The sequence below is a fragment of the Papio anubis genome, chromosome 10 (genome assembly GCF_008728515.1).
Source record: "Papio anubis isolate 15944 chromosome 10, Panubis1.0, whole genome shotgun sequence".
Taxonomy (NCBI): Eukaryota; Metazoa; Chordata; class Mammalia; order Primates; family Cercopithecidae; genus Papio; species Papio anubis.
In genome coordinates this window covers 19,940,886-19,963,264 of record NC_044985.1, presented here as the reverse complement: position 1 = coordinate 19,963,264, position 22,379 = coordinate 19,940,886, and the positions used below count along the sequence as shown (strand labels likewise).

The following is a 22,379-nucleotide window of genomic DNA, read 5'->3' as shown; positions in this document are numbered from 1 at the left end:
AGAAACCTCCCTCTTATCCCTTCCAATCGTTACTACTTCCTTTCTCTCGAAAAGTAACCACTATCCTGACTTCTAACATTATTGATTGCTTTGCCTGTTCAACTATATTATTGTAATTGTATATTCTTTTGTATCTTGTTTTTCTCAACATTATTGTGAGATCAATCTATGTTTTTGTATGTGGTTGTAGTTCGTTCATTCTCATTGCCATGTAAAATTCCATCTTGTGAATATACCATAATTTATTCATGCCACTGTGGAGCATTTGGGTTATTTCTAGTTTGGGGCTCATAAAATAGTAATGATATGAATGTTCTTATACAAATCTTTTGGTGAACGTATATACACACTTTGATGTGTATCTACGAAGAAGAATTGTTGGATCATAGGGTGTGCGTGTATTCCATTTTAGTAGATAATGCCTATATTAGTTTGCTAGGACTATCATAAAAGCATACTGCAACTAGGTGGCTTAAACAACAGAAATTTATTTTCCCACAGTTTTGGAGGCTAGCAGTCCAAAATTAAGGTGTTGGCAGGGTTGATTCCTCTTGAGAGCTGTGAAGGAATTGTCTTTTCCAGGGCTATCTTCTTGACTTGTAGGCTACTGTTTTCTTCCTATTTCTATTCAAATTATCTTCCCTCTGTTTATGTCTCTAGGTCCAAATTTGCCTTTTTTGTATGGACACTAGTCATATTCGGTACATTGGTGATACCCTAATGACTTCATCTTAAGTAGTTATGTCTGCAGTGACCATATTTCCAAATAAGGTCACATTTTGAGGTACTGGGGGTTTGAACTTCAGCATATGAATTTTGGCGATATGTAATTCAACCCATACCTCTGCTAAACATTTTCCAATGTAATTTCACTAATTTTTTCTTGTATCAACAGTGTTTAAGAGTTCCATTTATATCTCATCCTCACCAACACTTCATTTTGCCTATCTTTATTTTCATTTTAGATATTCTGGTAGGTATATAGTGATGTATATTGAGGTTTTTATTTACATTTCTCTGATGATAAGTAAAATGTAATACCTTATCATATGCTTATTAGTCATTTGGACATCTTTTGTTAAGTGCCTGTTCATGTCTAATCTGTTTTTCTTCTGGATTGTTTATTTGCCTTTTTCTTATTGTTTTGTAGGAGTCCTTTTGTCAGATTTATATTCTGGATATGAGTCTTTTATCAGGTATATTTATTGCAAGTAAATTTTCTCAGGTTGTGTTTTGCCTTTTCCTTGTCTTAATGATGTCTTCTGATAAGCAGAGATTCTCAATTTTAATGTCATCTTACATAATCTTTATCCGTATTCGTTCTATGCCTGGCACTTTTTTTTTTTTTTTTTTGAGACAGTCTTGCTGTGTCTCCCAGGCTGGAGTGCAGTGGCCCTATCTCAGCTCAGTGCAACCTCCACCTCATAGGTTTAAGCAATTCTCCTGCCTCAGCCTCCCGAGTAGCTGGGACTACAGACGTCTGCCACCACACCCAGCTAAGTTTTGTATTTTTAGTGGAGACGGGGTTTCACCATGTTGGCCAAGCTGCTCTCAAACTCCCGACCTTGTGATCCACCCGCCTCTGCCTTCCAAAGTGTTGGGATTACAGGTGTGAGCCACCGTGCCCGGTCTGGCTGTCACTTCTTTGATCAAATTTTAAAAATCTTTGTCTACTACGAAGTCATGAAGAGATTTCCTGTGTTTTCTTCTAAAAGCTTTATTGTTTTAATTTTTACATTAATTTGATTTACAATCTACTTTGAATTGTTTTGTGTATATGGTATGAAGTAGACATCAGGATTGATTACTTATTTATTTATTTATTTATTTATTTTTTGAGACAGAGTCTCGCTATCTCCCAGGCTGGAGTACAGTGGCACGATCTCAGCTCACTGCAACCTCTGCCTCCCGAGTTAAGGTGATTCTCCTGCGTCAGTCTCCCGAGTAGCTGGGATTACAGGTGCACACCACCATGCCCAGCTAATTTTTGTATTTTTAGTAGAGACAAAGTTTTACCATGTTGGCCTGGCTCATCCTGAACTCCTGACCTCCACTGATCTGCCCGCCTTGGCCTCCCAAAGTACTGGGATTACAAGTGTGAGCCACTGTGCTCGGCCTCACTTACTTATTTTTAAGTTTATTTTTACATATGAATGTCTACTTGATCTAGCACAATTTATTGAAAAGACTTTTTCCTACTGCATTGTAATGTTACTTTTGTCATAAATCAAGTAATTTTATGTGTATACCTTTCTAGGTAAGTGCTGTCTAATGGAACTTTCCACTGTGATGGAAATATTCTTTATGTATACTGTTCAATTCAGTAGCTATTCACTGCAGATGGCTATTGAGTACTTGAAGTGTGACTAGTGCAACTAATGATTGCATTTTTAATTTTACTAATTTTAATTAATTCAAATTTAAATAGTCACATGTTTAGTACCTACCATATGGAATAGTGCAGTTGTAGATTCTTTGTTTTGTTTCTCTGTTTGCAGTCTTTGTGTCAGTACCATACTTCATGCTTCTTACTGTAGCTTTATAATAAATATTCTGGTATCAGATAGTATAAATCTTTCAGCCTTACTCTTTTTCAAAATTGTCTCAGCTATTATTGACTCTTTGAATTACATGTAAATTGTAGAAGTCATTTATCAATTTTCACAAAAAAATTTGCTAGGATTGTGAATGAAGTTTTATTGCATCTATAGATCAGTTTGGGGATAATTGATATATTTATAATACGGAGTATTTCATTCCATGAACACGAATTATTTTTACATTTACTTAATTGCTTTTTTGGTGTCCTGTGTACCTCTTATCTTTTTTGTTGTGTGCTGCAGTTTTGATATTTTGCATTTAGCCATATTCAAACTTACTGATGTTATTTTTGCTGTTAATTAATTTATTGAATTCTCTTAAGGATGAGACCATCACTCAATATACTTGAAATCAGAAACCACTCAATTTCTTTCTTGATAAGCAAGGGAGAACTGTGCTTCTTAGCCATGACTTTCTAAACAAAGCAAAGAGTTGGTATTGCACTGGGCTTTAGAAGCCTGGAGACTTTCAAAAACAGGAGTGTTTAAGGACTGTGTGAAATTTCTGTGTATACTTTAGGGATTAGCTGACTACCAGAGAACAGTTAGTCCTTTCTTTTCTTGAAATTGGAGAATAGGGACTTTTAACTTCCTGTTCTTAATTTCAGAAAGTGTATTTTTAAGTCCAATTCAGCTCTGCCTGCTTATGTTGGTAGTGTCTTTTTTTGCTATGTTTTGATTCTGTCTTATTTCTGTAAATATTTAGAACATACTTATTTATGTAAGTCATACTTATTTACATTCTTTGAAGTCCTTTAGAGGTTAATTTTGCCTTTTATTGTTGTATGTGATGGTTTATTTCCCAGTGTATTTGCAGATGTCTTAAATTTTGTTTTTTTTTTGTTTGTTTGTTTTTTGTTTTTTTTTGAGACGGAGTCTCACTCTGTTGCCCAGGCGGGAGTGCAGTGGCCGGATCTCAGCTCACTGCAAGCTCCGCCTCCCGGGTTCTCGCCATTCTCCTGCCTCAGCCTCCCGAGTAGCTGGGACTACAGGCGCCCGCTGCCTCGCCCGGCTAGTTTTTTGTATTTTTTAGTAGAGACGGGGTTTCACAGTGTTAGCCAGGATGGTCTCGATCTCCTGACCTCGTGATCCGCCGGTCTCGGCCTCCCAAAGTGCTGGGATTACAAGCTTGAGCCACCGCGCCCGGCCTTGAGCCACCACGCCCGGCCTAATTTTGTTTTAATAAATAATCTTAATCTGTGGGGGTTTTTTGTTTTTTTGTTTTTCTAAGACAGAGGTTTGCTCTTGTTGCCCAGGCTGGAGTGCAATGGCACCATCTTGGCTCACTGCAACCTCTGCCTCCTGTGTTCAGGCGATTCTCCTGCCTCAGCCTTCTGAGTAGCTGGGATGACAATCGCATGCCACCATGCCTGGCTAATTTTTTTTATATTTTTAGTAGAGATGGGGTTTCGTCATGTTGGCTAGGCTGGTCTCGAACTCCTGATCTCAGGTGATCCACCCACCTGAGCCTCCCAAAGAGTTGGGATTACAGGCGTGAGCCACCACGCCTGGCCAGTCTGTGGAAATTTTGAGAGATGTAAATGAGTAAGTTCTTCAATGGAGGATTTGCAAAATTAGATTCTTGGCTTGCAGTTTCCCAGGTCACACAGGCAATATAAATTCAAACCTCAAGTTCATTTTTAGGTAGGCTTACTATTATGAATTTCGATCATTAATTTTCATCTCCTGCCAAGCTTTAAGTTTTCTTATTAGCTTAAAAAATTAAGTATAGTTTAATTTAGTAAAATATATGGATTTTAGGTGCACAGTTTTGTAGATTCTGATACACTGAATACCCCTGTGTCTTCAAAAACCTCCGTCAAGATATAAAACATTACCATCATCCAAAGTAGGCCTCTTTCTAAACAATCCCATCCTCCTACATTAAAATCATTGATCTGACTTCTGTCACTAAAGTATATTTTTTATAGTTACTTGCTGCTCTATTTTTTCAACTTTTTGAAGTAATTTCAAATGTACAGAAAAGTCACAAAAATACAGAATAACTTTTATGTATATTTTACTTAGAGTCACAAATTTTTAACATTTGCCACATTTATTCTCTCAGTCTACACAAACACACACATACATGTATATACACCTATGCTTGCATTCATCATGTTCCTTTAATTTGCAATACTGGCTGCTCTGCCTATGGAGTAGCCATTCTTTTATTCCTTTACTTTCCTAATAAACTTGCTTTAAAAATAATAATAATATGCTATAGTATAGTATGTATTTTCTTAAAATAAAGACATTCTCTTACATAGACACAGCACAGTTACCACATTTAAGAATTTAACTTTTTATTTTTTTTTATTCTTAGTTTTGTTTTTTTAGAAACACGATCTTACTCTGTCACGTAGGCTAGAGTACAATGGCACAATCATTGCTCACTGTAACCTTGTATTCCCGGACCCAAGTGATCCTCTCACCTCAGCCTCCCAAGTTGCTAGTATTACAGGTGCACACCGCTGTGCACAATGTCTTTTTTTGTAGACAGAGTTCTGCTATGTTGCGCAGTCTGATATTGAACTCCTGGCCCCATGTGATCTTCCTGCTTTGGCCTCCCAGAGTGCTAGAATTACAGGCATGAGCCATTGCACGTGGCTGGAATTTAACTATTATACAATACTTTAATATACTTATATTTTGTCAGTTGTCCCTATACTGTCCTTTATAGCATGTTTTTTGTTCAGTGTGAAGATCTAATCCAGGATCACTTATTGCATTTAATGATATCTTTTTGTTTCCTTTAATGTGGGACAGTTCCTTACCCTTTCATGACACTGGCCTCAACTTATTTTTATGTTTCATCACAATGAGATTTAGATTATGCAATCTTTCCTGCATCAGTACATAGTGAGATTGAGGTCATATGCTTTTCAGGGTAATATTTTGAGTTCCTTAGCCCCAAGGCCAAGTTCCTGGCCAAAGTTTGGTCCAGTATCACTGCATAGTTAACTGTTTTTTCTTCTCACAGTTGTTTAGTATGTAACAATTAACATGAGATATTGTGACCATGCAAATATGCTGCTCCTTCTCTGATTTTCCCTCTCTTGGATTTAGCATACATAGATGGTTCCTGTTCAAATCAAATTTTGTCATGATGGCTGTAAAATGATTTATTAATTGGCATTTATTATAAAGAAGCGCCCCCCTTCTGCCCCTCTCCTCTCTCCTTTCCTTCCTTTCTTTCCTTTATCTTCCTTTCTTCCTTCCTTTTTTTTTTTTTTTTTTTTTTTTTGAGATGGAGTCTTGCTCTGTCGCCCAGGCTGGAGTGCGGTGGCCTGATCTCGGCAAGTTCCGCCTCCCGGGTTCATGCCGTTCTCCAGATTACAGGCGTGAGCCACCGCGCCCGGCCCTCCCTCCCTCCCTCCAACTGTCCCTCTCTCCCTCCTTCCTTCATTCCTTCCCTCCTTCCTATTTCTGTCCATCCATTCATCAGAGATCCAGTGGCAAAAGAAAATAAACCGGAACTAGATTTAGATGGACTCATGAATTTGTTACTGTATCGTATCTTAGTTTTCTCTGTTTTGGAACATGCTACAAACAGAATCATGCAGTTTATGTGGATCTTCTCTCACTCAACATAATGTTTTAGCAATTTCATCTATGTTGTTTTACCTCTGAATATGTCACAATTATTTTGTTCATTTACTTGGTGATGGACATTTGGGTTAGCTCTGGTGTAGGGCTCTTACGAATAATGATGGTCTTAACATTCTTAGACGAGTCCATCTGTGGACATGTTTTCAATTCTTTTGCTAGAGGAGTCTGCTTTAACTTTATTTAAAAACTGCCCAACTTTTTCCCATGAATCAACAATATATGAGAGTTCTAGATGATCCACATCTCTGTCAACATTTGATACTGTTAGCCTTTTTTATTTTAGGCATTCAAAATGAATGGCTATTCGAGAGGTAGCTTATTATGTTTCACTTTGTACTTTCTTAATGATGTTGAACATGTTTCCCTGTACTTACCAATCATCCTTGTATAGTTATATATGTTATATACAGCATATAATAGATATATTATAAAGTGTTGTAATGTTTTGCCCTTGTTTTAATAGGGTTGCGTTTTTATTATTTATTGGAAGTTCTTTTCATATTCTAGATATAAGACTTTTGGCAGATATATATCTTGTGAATATTTTCCCTAGTCTGTAGCCTCCTTTTGATTTTCCTTCTCGTATGGTATTCTAATGAACAGAAAATTTTAACTTAAAAAAATTAACTTCATCAAGTTTTCCTTTTATAGTTAGTGCTTTCTATATTCAAACAAGTCATTTCATACCTCAGGATTACAAAATCATCTTGTGTTTTCTTTGGGAAGCTTTATAGTTTTCCTTTTTCTATTTTGATATATATATAGATAGATAGATAGATTCGATCTCAATTTTTAAATACGGGGTGAGGTAAGAGTTCTAGGTTCTGTTTTCTTTCATACTAGTATCTAGTTATTTCAGCACCATTTGTAGAAAAGTCTATCATTCCCATAAATTACCTTGGCACTTTAGTGAAAAATTGATTGACCACATATGTCTAAATCTATTTCCTGTTTGTTTCCTTTTGCCACTGAATCTCTTTTTCTGTTGTCACCCTTCTTCCATTTTCATTTAAGCGCCAGCTTTCTTAGGCTCAAGCTTTATTTAGGACTCTTATTTCTGCTATCTATTTCTATTAGGTCTAGGGCGTTATTCTTGTTGCTCTGCACGGTTCTTCAGTCCTAAGGTTCTTTGTTGGTGGCTTCTATAGACACCTTCAATGTGGCATGTGTTTTTATCACTCATCACTGTGTGTTTGACTTTCTCTTTGTAAGTTTTCATTGACTATTGTAAATTACCTTTACTTTTTCTTCAGACTGGTGCTACATTTTAAAAGATAATATTTTACCTAATTTAGCATTTCTAGGTGTTTGCAAAAGGAGGGATTTTTAGAATATCTAAACCACCATAGTACTGGGAACAGAAACCTTACAGTTAAATCTTCATTCATTCTGGATTACACTCTTTATCATAATAAAATATCCTTATTATAAAAATCACTTAATTCTTTCCCTTCGTCCTCTGTATGTGATCTCTAATTAGTATCCCAACAACTGTTTCATTCTGTCCATGCTTTCCTAGCATGCCTTTAACCATCTTCTTATTTTCAACATTTTTGAAACCTTTAGATGAATTTTTATGTTACAAGGTTAGGTTTCACTTTGTTACTCAGTTTGTCTTTGCTCTTAAGTAACAGTGTTAAACTCACTTTCATTCATCGATATTAGAGTTATATGTAGTCTTTATGCAATTATCATAGTATTTGCTATGGTTTCTGTTGCCTAAAAATATGTTTTTATATGATCACTCTATGATCCATTAAATATGTCATTATATAATCCATGTTTTCCTGTTTTCGTTTAGTATACACCATTAGTAATTTAAAGGTTTGGTTTGGAATCCATTGGTTATCTTTATAACTAATGTTTTGTGTGGTATACTTGGTTCTCTATTTTATTGCTTATTGTTTTCTTACTCCCAGTTATATGCAATGACATTGGTATATTGCCTTTTTCTCCCTCTCTGTCCTTTCTGAGCACATGATATCGATTGGTTAAATTATTTTTTTGATGTTCACCTTTATATCTTTAATAATACTTGCACTTTTCATTTATAAAAATACATGGCTGGGCGTGGTGGCTCATGCCTGTAATCCTAGCACTTTGGGAGGCCGAGGTGGGCGGATCACGAGGTCAGGAGATCGAGACCACCCTGGCTAACACAGTGACACCCCATCTCTAAAAATACAAAAAAAATTATCCGGGCCTGGTGGCGTGCACCTGTAATCCCAGCTACTCGGGCTGCTGAGGCAGGGGAATTGCTTGAACCAGGGAGGTGGAGGTTGCAGTGAGCGAAGATTGCGCCACTGCATTCCAACCTGGGCGACAGAGCGAGACTATGTCTCAAAAAAAAAAAAAAAAAGCCGGGCGTGGTGGCACATTACTGTAATCCCAGCTACTCGGGAGGCTGAGGCAGGAGAATCGCATGAACCTAGGAGGTGGAAGTTGCAGTGAGCCAAGATCGTGCCACTGCGTTCCAGCCTGGGTGACAGAGCAAGACTCTGTCTCAGAAAAAATAAGTAAAAAAAAATATGCTTTCCTTTCGCTGCTGGGGCCGCAGCCATGAGTATGCTCAGGCTTCAGAAGAGGCTCGCCTCTAGTGTCCTCCGCTGTGGCAAGCAGGTCTGGTTAGACCCCAATGAGACCATTGAAATCGCCAATGCCAACTCCCGTCAGCAGATCCGAAAGCTAATCAAAGATGGGCTGGTCATCCGCAAGCCTGTGACTGTCCATTCCCGAACGCGATGCGGGAAAAATACCTTGGCCCGCCGAAAGCCAGGCACGTGGGCATAGGTAAGCGGAAGGGTACAGCCAATGCCGGAATGCCAGAGAAGGTCACGTGGAGGAGGAGAATGAGGATTCTGCGCCGGCTGCTCAGAAGATACCGTGAGTCTGAGAAGATTGATCGCCACATGTATCACAACCTGTACCTGAAGGTGAAGGGGAATGTGTTCAAAAACAAGCGTATTCTCATGGAACACATCCACAAGCTAAAGGCAGACAAGGCCTACAAGAAGCTCCTGGCTGACCAGGCTGAGGCCCGCAGGTCTAAGACCAAGGAAGCACGCAAGCGCCTGAAGAGCGCCTCCAGGCCAAGAAGGAAGAGATCATCAAGACTTAGTCCAAGGAGGAAGAGACCAAGAAATAAAAGCTCCCCCTTTGTCTGTACATACTGGCCTCCGTGATTACATAGATCAGCCATTAAAATAAAACAAGCCTTTTTCTGCAAAAAAAAAAAAAAGAAATATGTTATTTTCTTTACCAACTTTAAACTTTGCCTTTGTTCCTCTTTACCTTCAATTTCTGTGTTGTGATTATTTATAACTTACGTTGTCGTCTGTAAACCAGATTATTTAAATAGTTAAGTATTTTCATTGCTTCCCTTGGTCCCTTCTGTTTCTGCACAGTGTCCTTTGGTTGAAGTTATCAAAGTTTTTTTAAAAAGACCTAGGTCTGTTAACAGTGACTCATGCCTATAATCCCATCATTTTGGGAGGCTGAGGCGGGAGAGTCACTTGAGCCCAGGAGTTCAAGACTTGCCTGGGCAACATAATGAGACCCTGTCTTGAATGAATGAATGAATGAATAAATACCTAAATAAGTAAATAAGTAATGTGAGGCCAGGTGTGGTGGCCAACTCCTGTAATCCCATACTTTGGGAGGCCAAGGCAGGTGGATCACCTGAGATCAGGAGTTCAAGACCAGCCTGGCTAACATGGTAAGACCTCGTCTCTACTAAATATACAAAAAATTAGTCAGCATGGTGGTGTGTGCCTGTAGTCCCAGCTACGCAGGAGGCTGAAGCAGGAGAGAATTGCTTGAACCTGGGAGGCAGAGGTTGCAGTGAGCCGAGATCGCATCACTGCACTCCAGCCTGGGCAACAGAGTGAGATTCTGTCTCAAACAAAAGAAGTAATGTGAAGTCTGTTCCCTAATTTCTTGTACTTTATTTATGTATTTCCTTCTTTGTTTCCTTCTTTTTTGATAACTTAAGAGATTTATATATTTTTGGAATACATGTGATAATTTGATATATTCATATAATGTGGAAAGTTCAAATTGGGGTAATTGGGATATCCATCACCTTAAATATTTATTTTTTCTTTATGTTAGGAACATTCAAATTTTTCTCTTCTAGCTATTTTGAAATGTACAATAGATTAATGCTAACTATGGTCAGCCTACTGATCTACCAAACGTTAGGTCTTATTTCTTCTGTCTAACTGTATATTTGTACCCATTAATCAATCTCTTCATCCTCCCCTTCCCAACCACTAGTAGCCACTAAGGTACTCTGTACCTTTGTGAGATTCGCTTTTTGAGCTCCCACATATGAGTGCGAACATGTGGTATTTGTCTTTCTGTGCTTGGCTTATTTCACTTAGCATCATGACCTCCAGTTCCATCCATGTTGCTGCAGATGAGAGGATTTTATTCTTGTTTGTGGCTGAATAATATACATTGTGTGTGTGTGTGTGTGTGTGTGTATCACATTTTCTTTTTCCATTCATCTACTCATGGTCATTTTAAGTTGATTACACATTTTGGCTATTGAGAACATTGCTACAGTAACATAAGAGTGCAGATACCTCTTGATTTCTTTTCTTTTGGATATATACCCAGTAGTGGAATTGCTGGATCATTGATATTTGTATTTTTAGTTTCTTGAGGAACCTCCATATTGGTTTCCATAGCAGCTGGCCTGATTTACATTCCTACCAACAGAGTGCAAGGATTCCCCTTTCTCTACATCTTTACCAACATCCCTTATTCTCAATTTTTTTGATAAAAGTAATTTTAACTGCGGTGAGATGATATCTCATTGTGGTTTTGATTTGCTTTTCTCTGATGATTAGTGATGTGTAACATTTTTATATACCTGTTGGCAGTTTATATATCTTCCTTGAGAATTGTCTGTTTAGATCTTTTGTCCATTTTTTCATTGGAGTTTTTTTTTTTTTTTTTTTTGCTATAAGTTTCTTAGATATTCTGCCTATTAAAAATGTCAGATAGACATTTTGCAAATATTTTCTCTCTTGTATTCTAAAACTATCCTGTCTCTCAGTTTATAATTACACATCTGTTAGGTAAGAAATTCCTCAGACCCACTTTATTTCCTTTTGTAGGCAGTGCTCACTGTTTGCTGTAGACTAGTCTGAGGGCTCGCTGAAATTTTTTCCACTTGGAAGTGATCAGTTTTTTACCTCACTACCCATTTTTTGCAGTCCAGTACTAGAATATGTCTTGGCATTGACCTTTATGTTTCTCTTTTTCTTGGATGTGCCATATTCTTTTATTTTCTAGTTTACATTTTTCTTCTATTTCTGGAAACTATTATATTGAGAACAGTTTTTTTTTCATTTTGGCTTGCTTCTTTGAAGACTTCAAATATGCTTGTATTTCTTAATTTGTCTTGGCCTATTTATATCACTGGTTTTTTTCTCGTTTCCATTCTTAATTTTTTTTTCTCCATAACCCCCCTTTTTTTTTGTTTAAATTCTTTTTGAAAATTTCCTTTTCAATCCTATTCTGTGTGTACTTTCCTGTTTTAGTAGTACCTGTTCTGTCTTCTGCTTCCATTTGACCTTCATTTCAGTTTTATTTATGTATTTTATTATTTCTCTGACCTGTAAATTCACATTTTATTTCTTCATGTTTTTGACCATAGCGCCCCTGAGCTCCTGCATCTCCTCTTTATGTTTTCTGTGTTATAGAGGTGATTGCTTCTTTAAGTTTATACTTGTGGCAATATAGTTGACTATAATTTTCATCTGCTTCATAACTTTTTCTTGTGTGTTTCCATTTGATTTTTTTCTTTCCTTCATTTTATTTGTAGAATTCCTTTTTTAAGAATGACTGCTCATCATACAATGAGGAACATTTTTTCCTGCGCATACTGTTTGCAAAAGTCATCTTGGAGGGCTAGAGCAATGTTATAGACTAACACCTATTCTCCTTATGACACTGTTTTTTTATGTAATTGATTTCTTTTGCTATGACACTATTTTTGTAGGTAATTGATTTCTTTTGATTATATAGCATACTTTGTTTTATTATGCTATATAGGATAATCAAATATATATGCTATATAGTATAATCAAATATAATATGCTATATTTGTTCTTATATAGCGTACTTTGTTTTATTATGATTTGCTTTATTATGCTTTGTATATATTGTGTTTTTTACAAATTGTGCTTTGCATATATTGTGGTTTTTACAAATTGTGCTTTGCATATATTGTGGTTTTTACAAATTGTGCTATATAGTATAATCAAATATAGTATACTATATAGTATAATCAAATATATATGCTATACAGTATAATCAAATATAGTATGCTATATTTGATTATATAGCATAATTTGTTTCATTATAATTTGCTTTATTGATTATATAGTATAATCATATAGTATGCTATATTTGATTATATAGCATACTTTGTTTCATTATAATTTGCTTTATTGTGCTTTGCATATATTGTGGTTTTTACAAGTTGAAGGTTTGTGGTATTCCTGCATTGAGCACATCTTTTGGAACCATTTTTCCAACAGCGAGTGTTAGGTTTGTGTCTGTGTGTCATATTTTGGTAATTCTCAATATTTCAAACCATTTCATTATTTATGGTGATCAGTAATTAGTGATCTTTGAGTTTACTATTATAATTGTTTTGGGGTGCCATGAATGATACCAATTCATATAAGATGGTGAACTTAATGGATAAATATTGTGTGTGTTCTAACTGCTCCACTGACTGGCTCTTCCTCTGTTGTTTCCTCTCCACAGGCCTCTATATTCCCTAAGACAAAACAATATTGAAATTAGGTCAGTTAATAACCCTGCAGTGGGCTGTAAGTGTTCAAGTAGAAGGACGGATCATACATCTCTCACTTTAAATCAAAAGCTAGAAATGATCATGCTTAGTGAGGAAGGCAGGTCGAAGCGGATATAGACTGAAAGCTAGGCCTCCTGTGCCAGTTAGCCCAAGTTGTGGATTGCAAAGGAAAAGTTCTTGAGGGAAATGAAATGTGCTCCTCCAATAAATAAATGAGAGATAAGAAAGCGAAACAGCCTTATTGCAGATGTGGAGAAAGTTTCAGTGGTGTGTATAGAATATCAAACCAGTCACAACATTGCCTTATAGCAAAGCCTAATCCAGAGCAAGGCCCTACCTCTTTTCGGTTTTATGAAGGCTGAGAGGTGAGAAAACTGCAGAAGAAAAATTTGGAGCTGAAGAGTTTGGTTCATGAGGATTAAGGAAAAATGCCATCTTCATAACATAAATGTGCAAGGTGAAGCAGCAGGTGCTGATGTAGAAGCTGCAGCAGGTTACTCAGATCTAGCTAAGATCATTGATGAAAGTGACTACACTAAATAACAGATTTTGAATGTAGATGAAACAGACTTCTATTGGATGAAGATACCACCTAAAACTTTCATAGTTAGAGATAAGTCAATGCCTGGCTTAAAAGCTCTAAAAGATAGGTTTTCTTGTTAGGGGCTAATGCAGCTGGTGACATTAAGGTGAAGCCAGTGCTCACTGACCATCTGAATATCCTAGGACACTTCAGATTTATCCTAAATCTACTCTGCCTGTGTTCTATAAATAGAACAACAAAGCCTGGATGACAGTACATCTCTTTGTAGCGTGGTTTACTGAATATTTTAAGTCTACCATTGAGACCTACTGCTCAGAAAAAATATTCTTTTCAAAATATAACTCATTGACAATGGACCTGGTCACCCAAGAGCTCTATTGCAGACGTACAAGATGAATGTTGTTTTCGTGCCTGGTAACACAGCATCCATTCTGTAGCCCATGTATCAGGGAGTAATTTTGACTTTTAAGTCTTAATATTTAAGAAATACATTTTGTAAGGCTGTAGTTGCCAAAGATATTATTCCTCTGATGGAACTGGACAGAGGAAATTGAAAACGTTCCGGAAAGGATTATTCTAGGTGCCATTAAGGACATTCATGATTCATAGGAGGAGGTTAAAATGTCAAATCAATAGGAATTTGGAAGAAGTTGATTCCAATCCTCATGGATTACTTGGAGGGGTTCAAGATTTCAGTAGAGGGGGCTGGGTGCAGTGGCTTGCCTGTAATCCCAGCACTTTGGGAGGCCAAGCGGGTGGATCACCTGAGGTCAGGAGTTTTGAGACCAGCCTGGTCAACATGGCAAAACCCCATCTCTACTAAAAATACAAAAATTAGCCAGGCATGATGGCAACCACCTGTGATCCCAGCTACTCAGAAGGCTGAGGCAGGAGAATTGCTTGAACCCGCTGAGATCACACCACTGCACGCTAACCTGCTCAACAGAGCAAGATTCCTCTTATATTGGGAAAAAAAAAAAGACTTCAGTGGAGAAAGTAACTGCAGATGTGGAAATAGCAAGAGAATTAGAATTAGAAGTGGAGCCTGAAGATGTGACTAAATTGTTGCAATCTCACATTAAAACTTGAATGGATGAGGAGTTGCTTCTTATGGATGAACAAAGAAAGTGGTTTCTTGAGATGGAATCTACTCCTGGTGAAGATGCTGTGAGCATTGTTGAAATGACAACAAAAGATTTAGAATAAAACGTATACCGAGTTGATAAAGCATCAGCAGGTTGGAGAGTATTACTTCAATTTTGAAAGAACTTCTGTTACCAAAATGCTTTCAAACAGCAGTGCATGCTTTGAGAAATCTTTCATGAAAGAAAGAGTCAATTGATGTGGCATAAGTCATTGTTGCCTTATTTTCAAGAAATTGCCACAGTTGTCACACCCTTCAGCAACCACCACCTCGATTAGTCAGCAGCCAGCAACAAACATTGAGGTAAAACCCTCAATGGCCATTTTCACAATATTGATTCTTCCTATCCATGAGCATGGTATATTCTTCCATTTGTTTGTGTCCTCTTTTATTTCACTGAGCAGTGGTTTGTAGTTCTCCTTGAAGAGGTCCTTTACATCCTGCAGGGGCCCTTGAAAACAGAATGCTAAGAATAGATAGGGCTCAAGGACAGTATCTCCAATTGAACTTTTAATGAACTCCTGTAGGCGCCAAGAAGACGGACAAATAAGGAAGAGCATAGAGACAAGGAACTAAGCAGAAGGTTACATCTGGGTAAAGAAAGTTTGTTTTGCATTGTGTTCTTTCTGCTGACGTGGGGTTTATGGAGTATAAATAAAGTGAGGCGGAGGCTCTGAGGGCGGCCGCCATGTTCTCTGTTTGTCTTTGTCTTTTGTGTCTGTTCATTCTCCACCACCCCCGGCACGGTCCCCAATAACATCCCTTGTAAGTTGGATTCCTAGGTATTTTATTCTCTTTGAAGCTACTGTGAATGGGAGTTCATTCATGATTTGGCTCTCTGTTTGTCTGTTACTGGTGTATAAGAATGCTTGTGATTTTTGCACATCGATTCTGTATCCTGAGACTTTGCTGAAGTTACTTACCAGCTTAAGGAGATTTTGGACTGAGACGATGGGGTTTTCTAAATATACAATCATGTCATCTGCAAACAGGGACAATTTGACTTCTTCTTTTCCTAACTGAATACTCATTATTTCTTTCTCTTGCCTGATTGCCCTGGCCAGAACTTCCAAGGCTATGTTGAATAGGAGTGGTGAGAGAGGGCATCCCTGTCTTGTGCCAGTTTTCAAAGGGAATGCTTCCAGTTTTTGCCCATTCAGTATGATATTGGCTGTGGGTTTGTCATAAATAGCTCTTATGATTTGGAGATACGTTCCATCAATACCGAATTTATTGAGAGTTTTTAGCATGAAGGGCTGTTGAATTTTGTCAAAGGCCTTTTCTGCATCTATTGAGATACTCATGTGGTTTTTGTCTTTGGTTCTGGTTCATATGCTGGATTACGTTTATTGATTTGCATATGTTGAACCAGCCTTGCATCTCAGGGATGAAGCCCACTTGATCATGGTGGATAAGTTTTTTGATGTGCTGCTGGATTCGGTTTGCCAGTATTTTGTTGAGATTTTTTGCATCGATGTTCATCAGGGATATTGGTCTAAAATTCTCTTTTTTTGTTATGTCTCTGCCAGGCTTTGGTATCAGGATGATGTTGGCCTCATGAAATGAGTTAGGGAGGATTCCCTCTTTTTCTATTGATTGGAATAGTTTCAGAAGGAATGGTACCAGCTCCTCCTTGTACCTCTGGTAGAATTTGGCTGTGAAACCGTCTGGTCCTGGACTTTTTTTGGTTGGTAGGCTATTAATTATTACCTCGATTTCAGAGCCTGCTATTGTTCTATTTAAGGATTCAGCTTCTTACTGATTTAGTCTTGGGAGAGTGTAAGTGTCCAGGAAATTATCCATTTCTTCTAGGTTTTCTAGTTTATTTGCATAGAGGTGTTTATGGTATTCTCTGATGGTAGTTTGTATTTCTGTGGGGTCGGTGGTGATATTCCCTTTATCATTTTTTATTGCGTCTATTTGATCCTTCTGTCTTTTCTTCTTTATTAGTCTTGCTAGCGGTCTATCAATTTTGTTGATCTTTTCAAAAAACCTTCTCCTGGATTCATTGAATTTTGGAGGGTTTTTTGTGTCTCTATCTCCTTCAGTTCTGCTCTGATCTTACTTATTTCTTGCCTTCTGCGAGCTTTTGAATATGTTTGCTCTTGCTTCTCTAGTTCTTTTAATTGTGATGTTAGGGTGTCAGTTTTACATCTTTCCTGCTTTCTTTTATGGGCATTTAGTGCTATAAATTTCCCTCTACACACTGCTTTAAATGTGTCCCAGAGATTCTGGTATGTTGTATCTTAGTTCTCATTGGTTTCAAAGAACATCTTTACTTCTGCCTTCATTGTATTATGTACCCAGTAGTCATTCAGGAGCTGGTTGTTCAGTTTCCATGTAGTTGAGCGGTTTTGATTGAGTTTCTTAGTCCTGAGTTCTAGTTTGATTGCACTGTGGTCTGAGAGACAGTTTGTTATAATTTCTGTTCTTGTACATTTGCTGAGTAGTGCTTTACGTCCAACTATGTTTTCAAGTTTGGAATAAGTTCGATGTGGTGCTGAGAAGAATGTATATTCTGTTGATTGGGGGTGGAGAGTTCTGTAGATGTCTATTAGGTCTGCATGGTGCAGAGTTGAGTTCAATTCCTGGATATCCTTGTTAACTTTCTGTCTTGTTGATTTGTCTTATGTTGACAGTGGGGTGTTAAAGTCTCCCATTATTATTGTATGGGAGTCTAAGTCTCTTTGTAAGTCTCTAAGGACTTGCTTTATGAATCTGGGTGCTCCTGTATTAGGTGCATATATATTTAGGATAGTTATCTCTTCCTGATGAATTGATCCCTTTACCATTATGTAATGACCTTCTTTGTCTCTTTTGATCTTTGATGGTTTAAAGTCTGTTTTATCAGAGACTAGGATTGCAACCCCTGCTTTTTTTTTGCTTTCCATTTGCTTGGTAGATCTTCCTCCATCTCTTTATTTTGAGCCTGTGTGTGTCTCTGCATGTGAGATGGGTCTCCTGAATACAGCAGACTGATGGGTCTTGACTCTATCCAATTTGCCAGTCTGTGTCTTTTAATTGGACCATTTAGTCCATTGACATTTAAGGTTAATATTGTTATGTGTCAACTTGATCCTGTCATTATGATATTAGCTGGTTGTTTTGCTCTTTAGTTGATGCAATTTCTTCCTAGCATCAATGATCTTTACATTTTGGCACGTTTTTGCGACGGCTGGTACCTGTTGTTCCTTTCCATGTTTAGTGCTTCCTTCAGGATCTCTTGTAGGGTAGGCCTGGTGGTGACAAAATCTCTAAGCATTTGCTTGTCTGTAAAGGATTTTATTTCTCCTTCCCTTATGAAACTTAGTGTGGCTGGATATGAAATTCTGGGTTGAAAATTCTTTTCTTTGAGAATGTTGAATATTGGCCCCCACTCTCTTCTGGCTTGTAGAGTTTCTGCTGAGAGATCTGCTGTTAGTCTGATCTGCTTCCCTTTGTGGGTAACCCAACCTTTCTCTCTAGCTGCCCTTAACATTTTTTCCTTCATTTCAACTTTGGTGAATCTGACAATTATGTGTCTTGGAGTTGCTCTTCTTGAGGAGTATCTTTGTGGCATTCTCTGTATTTCCTGAATTTGAATGTTGGCCTGCCTTACTAGGTTGGGGAAGTTCTCCTGGGTGATATCCTGCAGAGTGTTTTCCAACTTGGTTGCATTTTCCCTGTTAGTTTGAGGCACACCAATCAGATGTAGATTTGGTCTTTTCACATAATCCCATATTTCTTGGAGGCTTTGTTCATTTCTTTTCACTCTTTTTTCTCTGCACTTCTCTTCTCGCTTCATTTCATTCATTTGATCTTCAATCACTGATACTCTTTCTTCCAGTTGATCGAGTCGGTTATTGAAGCTTGTGCATTTGTCACGTAGTTCTCGTGTCATGGTTTTCATCTCTATCAGTTCTTTCAAGGTCTTCTCTGCATTGATTATTCTAATTATCCATTCATCCATTATTTTTTCGAGGTTTTTACTTTCTTTGTGCTGGGTACGTAGTTCCTCCTTTAGCCCTGAGAAGTTTGATCGACTGAAGCCTTCTTCTCTCATCTCGTCAAAGTCATTCTCCGTCCAGCTTTGTTCCAGTGCTGGCGATGAGCTGCGTTCCTTTGGAGGGTGAGATGCACTCTGATTTTTTGAAGTTCCAGCCTTTCTGCACTGCTTTTCCCCCATCTTTGTGGTTTTATCTGCCTTTGGTCTTTGATGATGGTGACGTACTGATGGGGTTTTGGTGTGGGTGTCCTTTCTGTTTGTTCGTTTTCCTTCTGACAGTCAGGACCCTCAGCTGCGGGTCTGTTGGAGTTTGCTTGAGGTCCACTCCAGACCCTGTTTGCCTGGGTATTAGCAGCGGAGGCTGCAGAAGATAGAGTATTGCTGAACAGCGAGTGTTGCTGTCTGATTCTTGCTCTGGAAGCTTCGTCTCAGGGGTGTACCCAGCTGTGTGAGGTGTGAGGTGTCGGTCTGCACCTAGTGGGGATGTCTCCCAGTTAGGCTACTCAGGGGTCAGGGACCCACTTGAGCAGGCAGTCTGTCCGTTCTCAGATCTCAACCTCCATGCTGGGAGAACCACTGCTCTCTTCAAAGCTGCCCAAATTTTTTATATTTTTGGTAGAGGTGGGGTTTCACCATATTGGCCAGGCTGATCTCCAACTCCTAATCTCAAGTGATCTGCCCACTTTGGCCTCCCAAAGTGCTGGGATTACAGGTGTGAGCCACTGTAATACTTAAAATATTTATTAAATATTTTAATTAAATTAATTAATTTATTTATTTTATTAATATTTATTAAATATTTAAAAACCCCGCCAGGTTTTTGAAATATTTAGTATTTTGGTAAACTATATTTTTGTTTTGCCATTTGAGATTTTTAGGTTTCTCCCAGTTTTTTCATAGATATGAAATAACCAGCCGGGCGCGGTGGCTCAAGCCTGTAATCCCAGTACTTTGGGAGGCTGAGACGGGCGGATCACGAGGTCAGGAGATCGAGACCATCCTGGCTGACACGGTGAAACCCCGTCTCTACTAAAAAATACAGAAAACTAGCCGGGTGAGGTGGCAGGTGCCTGTAGTCCCAGCTACTCGGGAGGCTGAGGCAGGAGAATGGCGTGAACCCGGGAAGCAGAGCTTGCAGTGAGCTGAGATCCGGCCACTGCACTCCAGCCTGGGCAGCAGAGCGAGACTCTGTCTCAAAAAAAAAAAAAAAAAAAAAGAAATAACCATGCATTAAATCTTTGAATCTCTGCTCCATCAAGCTTAGTGTTAGATACATTACCTAATTTTTTATTAATGAGTGTGTATGTGATATATTTATTTCTGAATATGTATATTTGTGAATATAAATGGTTAAAAATAGTTGACAAATGTATTAATACATGAAATTTTTAGTATACAGTTGAACAAGAACATTTGCTACTTGTCATGTACTTATTCAGGAGATGTAAGAAGTCTGTGATTGAATGAAATTATTTGGCTTAGCATTGTACATTTTCTTTTTTGCTTTTCTCATTAGTTCATACTCTTTGTATGGATATTGTTCTGAAATAAAGTGAATTTTATTTTTTCTGGAAATCCTGGCAGAGCAATTTGTTTTAATTGTCTATCTGGGGCAGAAAAGACTTTGTGGTATTTAAGGCATTTGCAAAAATGATAAGAGAAGATTTCATAGTAATTTTTATTCTTTAAAAGTATCACTTGATGACAACCTAATTTCTTTCATTGTTTTCTTTTCTCTCCTAAAATTGAAAAGTTTTCTGTTACATTACCCATTTAGGTGTGCTGCTTTTGTTGTCTTATAATCCTTAATTATTTGGCTGACTGTAGATTGAATTTTTGCATCAGTAAACAAAAATTTTGAAATACCTGGTGGTTTTCCTATAAGAAGATTCTTTGTTAAATTATTTTAAGGGCATACATTTCCTTGTGTATCATCTCAACCTAACAAGGTAAGGGTAATTAAGTGAAAGTATGAATGAATCCTAAGTATAAGAAAATAAAAAAGCCAAAAGAGGTAAGTCACAAAAATTTACGAGTTAATTGCATACTGCCTGATTTATCTAATTTATGAGAAACCATATCTTGGCATTCTGTATTAATTTGATCTGTAGATTAACATTATTGTTTTGTGCCCTCTTCAAGCAGAGTGGGTCCTGTAAGAGTGTCTGTAGAGACTTGGCTGTCCATGTCTGAAAGTGTTATGCATGCATGTATCAATAGGTGCCCTTTTTTTTTTTTCTTTTTTTGGAGACAGATTCTTGCTCTCTTGCCCAGGCTGGAGTGCAATGGCACAATCTCGGCTCACTGCAACCTCCACCTCCTGGGTTCAAGTGATTCTCCTGCCTCAGCCTTCTGAGTAGCTGGAGTTACAGGCACCCACCATCATGTCCAGCTAATTTTTGTATTTTTGTAGAGATGGGTTTTCACCATGTTGGCCAGGCTGGTCTTGAACTCCGGATATCAGGTAATCTGCCTGCCTCAGCCTCACAAAGTGCTGGGATTACAGGCATGAGCCACCGCGCCCGGCCAATAGGTGTACTTTTTAAACAGATGAACTTAACTACTGTTTTCATTGTAGATAAACCTTCCACTTTATCAGACTCTTCATCTGCAAGTACCCTTCTACAATTCTCTAGCCAGCGAATTTCGGAATAATGTTAATTAAGTTGCATTGGTGAACATATATAAATTTCTGTTGGAGATATGCGTATATAAGAACAAAACTGGAATGCCACTACATACATACCCACCGGAATGACTGCATTAAAAAAAAAAAAGACAATACCAGCAAGGATATGAAACAATGTTAACTGTCTTATACTATTGTTACAAGGGTAAATTGGCACAACTACTTTGGAAAACTGTTTGGCAGTGTCTATACTGAACATACGTGTTTTCTGAGAGCTAGTAATCCTTGCTGTAGGTATATAAGTATATATAACATATATAAGTATATATACACATATATGTTTACATATATACATACGTAACATAAAATATACATATACACGTAACCTGTAAACATAAACATGTATTAAGTACATACAAACATATATAACACATATATGTTTATATATATAATAAGGTAATAGCAGCCCTATTCATAATAGTTAAAAATAGCAGCCTTATTCATAATAGTTAACTTCAGCTGTCTATCCACCCTATAATGGGAGATAATCATGGTATATTCACATAATGGAAAACTTAAAACAATGAGAATGAACAAATTTATAGCTACCATAACAACTGTTTAAATTTTTCAAACATAGTGTTGAGTGAAAGAAACCAGCCATGAAAGACATATTAATTGTACGTACATACATGAAGTGTATTTGTCCATTTACATAAGAGTTATATAAGATACTAATTTATGCATAATCACTTATGTGAAATATAAATAATATATTAATCTGTGGTGTTCAATGTCAGTCAGTGGCCAGCATTCAGTGGAGGTGTGGGTGTTGTGAAAGGATAGGCCACAAGAGAGGCTTTGGGGGGTGTTGATAATATTGTTTCTTTAACTTTGTGCTATTTACATGGGTATGTTCTCTTTATGAAAAATTCTGAATTTTCTTAAGCCATATACTTGAGATTTGCATAATTTCTGTGTTTTTAATACTTCAGTAACATTTACTAAAAATATTAAATGTGCTTTGCTTTTC

The 22,379-nt window shown here is 37.5% G+C and overlaps 1 protein-coding gene and 1 pseudogene across 10 annotated transcripts in view; both read left to right on the top strand.

Annotated features, from left to right (window-relative positions):
* The window catches only part of ZRANB3 (zinc finger RANBP2-type containing 3), a 308,526-nt gene that overhangs the window by 28,021 nt on the left and 258,126 nt on the right, over positions 1-22,379 (top strand). The gene's annotated exons all lie outside the window — the stretch shown is intronic.
* Positions 8,661-9,357, top strand: LOC103877268 (annotated as a pseudogene).